Raw genomic sequence first — 7,060 nt, 5'->3', positions numbered from 1 at the left:
TATGCATTGTCTGCCCCTGATATTTTGAACAAAGTTCTGTTTTCTACATTTTGCTTGACAAAGGGGTGGGAGGTAGTATTTTTCCTGTTTTTACCCGAAATCAATGAAGGAGTCTTATTGCTTTAATGCCTATTTTCTCCTGTGCAGAATATTTCTTCAGTTTCTTTCCAGATGAGTGTGATATATTAAAATCAAACTGAAAAGCACAAGTTTTCTATCATTAAGGAGGGTAATTCATAATGGATGTGTTAGCAGAAATGAAATATTTAATCAGGTATTTAAAATAAATTTAAATCATCAGTGTTTATTGCCCTGATTACAAAAGAGGCATCTTCTTATGTAAAATAGAATATTTATGGATGTGTGTTTTCAATCATTTTGAATACAGATATGCATTTAGAAAACTCTTCAGTTTTATTGAAGTTCTTCTACTCTAAAGGACCAGTTTTAGTTAATGAGTTTTTCATCATCCTCATCCTTTTTATGCTACATACTTACAGGAGATATAATGGAGTATTTCTGTAGTGACTTCTGGCTGTACAATCATTAGAAAATTCAAAATGTTGAAATGAATAATGGGAAAAAACTGTAGATGTAAATAAACCTTGCTTCTAGATTCTGTGTACCATATGCTTTATTTTCTAATTAGAAATAAATATAACTACATGGAAGGAACATAAAATGTTTTATTGCTATTATCTCTTATGGGTCCCATTGCTGTTTCAGAGTGTTTTTTTAAAAACACTAAAATCACTTGTAGCAGCTATCACAATGTCAATCTCGACAGGTTTTCTAACATAGTCTGAATTCCTTATAATTTAATATCCTTTCATTTCTTGTAGAAACATGAGTGCCTTGCTACTGTGGGATCTAGTCATAGGAAAATTGTTATCACCCACACTTTGAAGGAAAATGCTGTGGCTTGGTAGAGACCCTGCTTGAAAGTTATGGGAAGCTTTGCTAGTTTGGATGAGGTTTCAAATAATCCACAGAAAATGTCAGAATAGAGGCCAGTCTCTATACAGAGTTGACTTCTCTGCCACCTTACTGCTAATGTAATGTGAAGGAAAATTTATGAAGTTCATGAGGTAGATGTATCCTGGGCAGACACAGTAGGAAAATAGTAATGTGAGAATAACTTAAAGGATACAGAAATCATCATCCCCACCCATGACTCCTTCACGTCTAAAATAGCTTCTCACATCTGCCTTGGTTCTTGAAAGTATATAATTCAATATTTATTTCTTTGGATAATGATACCACATATGCAGGAATTCTTTTTTTAAAAAAAACTTTACGTATGATAAATTCTGCTTAGTGAAAATCTTACAAAACTGTGTGTCAAACACTACAAATTTGGGGGAATATAAAAATGAATGAGGTAGAATCCTTGCCAATTTTCTGTCTAGTAAGAAAAGATAAACATATGTTGAATAAAGTGTGGTGAACTTTTGTATGTGCTATGATAGAGAGTGCAGATTAGTGTGAGGGCACAGATGAGTGAATGACAAACTCTTTGTTGGGATGGTTAGAAATTGCTTCACAGAGGAAAGGATAAGTGAGTGTTGAAGAATTAGTGCATATGTTCCAGGTAGACAAGGAGATAAGGTATCCTCAAGTGAAAAGAGCTCCTTAAGTATGAAGTCCTGGAAATGTAAAGCAGATTGGGTTATTTGAAGAAATTACAGATTGTTGGACATAGATGGAATGAAAAGTGAAAGTGAAGAAGTGGTGAGGGAAGAGCAAGAAGTGAAGTAAAATGGGGGAGTAGCCAAGAGTTTTCTTATTGGGAACATTTTATACCTGGATAAGGCATTTGGAATTTATTCCATTGTCAACATGGAGGGGTGCATATAATGATTTCAGTCAGGGAAATGGTATGGTTAGATTTGTGTATTAGGCAATTTTAGTTATGCTATTGAGAATGGAATGGATGGGAGACTTGAGATGGAGAGACTATTAGAACAACACTGAAGCTGGTGAGCTCAGATATGTTGAGGCTGTGGACTAAGGCAGTATCAGGAGGAATGGAGAGAAGGGGAACATCAATAGGTTGGGTAGTGTCTCTTATAAAAGAAAGATGAAGAGTACATCAGCAGGTACAATTTGGACAGAAAGATAATTTCAGTTTCAGTCTTGTTGAGTTTCAGATGCCTGTGGATAGATATGCACATAAGGGACACTTGATTTAGATGACTTGAATGATTAAATGAATGACTACATGAGAATGGGGTTAGAGAAAAAGTCTGGGCTAGAGACAGAAATGAGCACATAGGCGGTAGAAGAAATCAAGGGAAGGGATAAAAACACTCCAAGACAGCTACAAAACAGGAAGAGATAAAGACCAAAATTAGAACCCTGGGGAGCACCACTGTTTAAAGAGCAAAGGTAGGAGCAAAAGCTTCAAAGGAGGTGGAGAATATGTGGGCTAAATGGTAATATGAGAAACCCAAAAAGCAAGTGAGGACAGAGTTTTACTGTTGAGGGAAGAGTTAGAAGCACTGAAACACTGAAGAGAGATCAAGTATGCAGAGAACTAAAAAGATCCCAGGGATCTTTTAAGGGGTCATTGAGGAGTTTAAGTAGTGGTGAAGAGGGAACTTGCTTACAGAGGGCTCAAGAGTGAATAAAGTGAAGACATATGGTCATTCGGTGTAGAGTTTATTTTTAGGAATTTGTTGTAAGTGGAGAGAGATACAGTAAGAGATGGAGGGTCAATGGAGGAATTTTTACTTATATGTTTATTTTTTAACTGCTTTATTGACATATATGTATCGTGTATGTTCAAGGCGTACAACTTATAATCATTCTTGTCTTGTGTTTGGTGTCTATTCCTGCCTTCAGCACCACTGTCTTCCCAAATAGGGATTGATTCTGCACTACTCATTCTGTTCCTCCAGCAAATCTACCCAAAACAAGCACTGAACTGGGAACAAGGAAACTTGGATTCCAGTTAATGTCTCATCCCAATGAGTTTTATGAATCTATACAAGTCCTATAATTTCTTTGTCTCTAAGATTACTTATTTTTTTAAGAGAATTTATTTATTTGTTTGTTGTTTATTTATTTATTTATTTATTTATTTATTTATTTATGAGAGAGAGAGAGAGAGAGAGAGAGAGAAAGAGAGTGAGCGGGGGCAGGAGCAGAGAGAGAGGGAGGGTGAAAGAATCTCAAGAGGACTCTCTGCTGAGTGTGGAGCTTGATCCCAAGATCCTGAGATCATGACCTGAGCTGAAACCAAGAGTCGGACACTTAACCAACTGACCCACCCATGCACCCCTTGGGTTACTTTTAAACTATAACCATTGAGAAAGCCCTCTCCACTCTATCTTTCTATGTTTCTTTGATAACTCTTGCATACAAAGGTGTAAACATATTTGTTAATTGATAACAAGTTAAATGGCATCTGTCTTTGGGGTCGTTTGTGTTGTCATAGTATTCAAAACCTTTAAGAAAAATTCTGACAAGTTAGATTCCAGATACAAACAAAGGGTGGGGGATTTTGGAGGGCACTGTACCCTGCTGGCACCCTAGAAATTATTCCACATAGATAGAAAGATTCCACCTTTCCTACATGTGGATATCAACTCTTCCTTATGTTGTTTGAAATGAGAAGCTAGCTAAGAAACAATAGCCGAAAAATAAAACAAGACAAAATCAGAGAGGGAGACAAACCATAAGGGACTCTTAACCATAGGAAACAAACTGGGGGTGGGGGGGTGGGAGGATGGGGTAACTGGGTGATGGACATTAAGGAGGGCATGTGATGTAATGAGCACTGGGTGTTATATGCAACTAATGAATCACTGAACTCTACCTCTGAACTAATAATACACCATATGTTAATTAATTGAATTTAAATAAAAAATTTTTAAAAAGAAAAATTTAAAAATTTTAAAAAGAGAGGAAAAAAAAAAAGAAACAATAGCCAAAATTTGTTCCAGACCCTGGTAATGAGGCAACCTTTGAAGCCTGCTCGTAGTAATAGTTTATGATATCTCCATTCTTTCAAAAACTCCTCGTTAAGCCAAAAATCTTAGACTCATCCTTGATTCCTTTTTTTTAAATTCCACCCCACATTCATTCCTTCAGAAAATCATATTGGCGCTACATACATCCAGAGGCTGACCATTTCTCACCATCCCTATCACTACCAACCTGGTCTAATTTAGCCGCCATTTTTTTTTTCCTGTATTATTGCAGTAGTCTCCTAGCTGGACTTGGTGCTTCTACTCTTGCCTCCACAGTATATGCTTCTCAAAGTAGCCACAGTAATCTTATTAAATCATAAATCAGGTCATGCCACTTCTTGTTTAAAACTGTTCAATGACTCCCCATTTCATGCAGCATAAAAACCATATTCCTTACAATGACCTCTCAGGCTCTGTATAAACCTGTATGTTCCTGTATGTTCCCTGTATGTTCTCTGATCTCATCTGCTACTTCTCTCTACCTCATTCACTTTTTTTCCAGCCTGATGTCTTTATGTATCTTCAATCATACTGAGAACTCTCAAACCTAGGGCCTTTACCAGCTGTTTCCTTTGCTTGCAACACTCCAATACATCTTCGGGGCTCATCCCCTTCAAATATTTGTTCAAATGTCACCTTCTCAATAAGGCCTGACTGTTCCATTTAAAATTAAATCTCACTCTTTAGTCTTCAGCTTATACCTCTATTCCCTAAAACCCGCAGTTCTTATTTTTACCAGGGCACTTGTGACATGTATAATTTACTTGTTTATTATGTTTAATATTTACTTTGTTTCCAGCAAAAAGAAATCAGAGATTTTAAAAATTATTTAATTTATTTTTTAAAATTGGAAGTGTAGTTGACACAATTACATTACCTTCAGGTGTTCAATATACTGATTTGACAAGTTGATATGTTGCACTGTGCTCACCACAGACGTACACCATACAATCCTATTTTAATACCATTGACTGTATTCCCTGTGTTGTACTTTTCATCCCTGCGATTTATTCATTCCATACCTGGAAGCCTGTATTTCCCACTTTACTTCACCCATTTTGCCCATCTCCCCACCTCCTCCCCTCTTGGAAGCTGTCAGTTAGTCCTCTGTATTTATGGATGTGTTTCTGTTTTTTGTTTGTTTGTTTATTCATTTTTTTTTTAGATTCCACAAGCGAAATCATATAGTATTTGTCTTCATCTATTTGACTTATTTTACTTAGCTTAATACTTCTAGGTCCATCCATGTTGTTTCAAATGGCAAGGTGAAATCAGAGATTTTTTTGTTTGTAGTTAGTTCACTGATGTGTTCTAATCACTTAGAAAAGTGACTGGCACATCGTAGGCACTCAATATTATTGATTGTTGTTGAATTAACAACAGTGGCTACTGTTGTCTGAGTGTTTGTGTGTCCCCAAATTTCATGTGTTGAAACCTACCGCCCAAGGTGATGATTTTAGGAGGTGGGGCCTTCGGGAGGTGATTAGATCATAAGGGTGAAGACCTCATGAAGGGATTAGTGCCCTTATTGAAGGGGCTCCACTTAGATCTCTCCCTGCTCCTGCCATGTGAGGATACAACCCTAAGTCTGTGACCTGGAAGAGGGCTCTCACCCGACTGTGCTGGCACCCTGATTTTGGAATTCCATTCTATAGAACTAAGAGAAACAAATTTCTATTGTTTATAGGCTATGCAGTCTCTTGTAGTTTGTTAAAGAAAGCCGATAGACTAAGACAATGGTTGTTTATATTTCCATAACAATGTGGAGTTTCAAAAATACACCGACTTAATTTTTAGGAGGCTTTAATAAATATGGAAATGGCTTGGGGGCTCTTCCAATAACCAGTGTCAACCAGATTAGTATGAGATTCTCCTGGGACAGTAGAACCCTAAGGGACTGGGAGAGAGGACATAAACATTTGATAAAAAATGACCCTGCAAAGTCTGTTACACTCAGGTGCTTTTGTGAGTGGCCAGTTAGATTAATGATTTGTTGGTTGGGGCTATAGAAGATAGAAAGAATGGTTCCAGAGATGAGGTAAAGAAGGCATTAAAAAATGAGCATTACCTTAAGTCATAATTTTTTCTATATCTGTCCCTGTTTGAACATTATAATCAGAGAACATTGTGTTTGATTGGTTAGGACACCAGTTAAGGAACAGAAAAATTGGTTTACTTTTTAAGTCATGCCCAGATTTGTGTATGTGAGGTTTATGCATTGAGCATACAATAGGGAAAATGCCACGCAAGCAATTTGAGAATAACAATGAATGACAATAGATATCCTGGAAGACTAGGGGCCTTTCTTATGAAATGTGCACATTTACTCTGTGATACACCAGCCTAATGATTCCTTAGTGGTAACAGAAGAAAATCCCAAACCAATTTTATTTTTGAAATATTAGCAAATTTAGCATACAGTTAAGAACATCAAAAATATCTGTCATATATTTTGTGGAAAACAAAGCTATTTGAACCCGTATAATCAAAGAAATATTTTATTTCTCCCTGAAAAGATCAAATATCCCACCAGGGAATAACCATTTACTTTTAGCTACAATAACTAGACTAGACTATGAAGCAACTGAAGGACAGGGGTATCTCCCTTGGGCAGAAAGAGAAGGAAGCTGTATTTTGTAAATTCTACCTATGGTTATCTGTGACATTTAATCAGTTTAATAAAATTAAATAAACCTAATTTTGTAACTGAAACATGTTGTGAATGGAAGATTAAATATAAAAGAATTAGATTTCAGCATATAGGAATATGTTCCTCTGTCTTGAAAGTAAATACGGATATAGAAGATGTTTTGTTTGCTAGAAAGATACTAATTATATCTTTAAATAATCAGTGAGAATATGGAAAATAACATAAGCTGAAAATATATCATCAATATAATGAATTAACAACTCTACCGTTCTGTTCACATATATGATAGAATACATTTAATTTTTAAAAAGCTTTTTCTTGCAAAAATATACATGACATGAAACTCTTCTTCTAAGCTCTTTTAAAGGCTTCGATGAATTTACCATTCAGCAAATAATAGTAGGAATGAAAGCCATGGAGCAGTTTCTCCCAAATT

The sequence above is a fragment of the Ursus arctos genome, unplaced genomic scaffold, assembly GCF_023065955.2.
Source record: "Ursus arctos isolate Adak ecotype North America unplaced genomic scaffold, UrsArc2.0 scaffold_13, whole genome shotgun sequence".
NCBI lineage: Eukaryota > Metazoa > Chordata > Mammalia > Carnivora > Ursidae > Ursus > Ursus arctos.
This window is presented reverse-complemented; position numbering follows the sequence as displayed.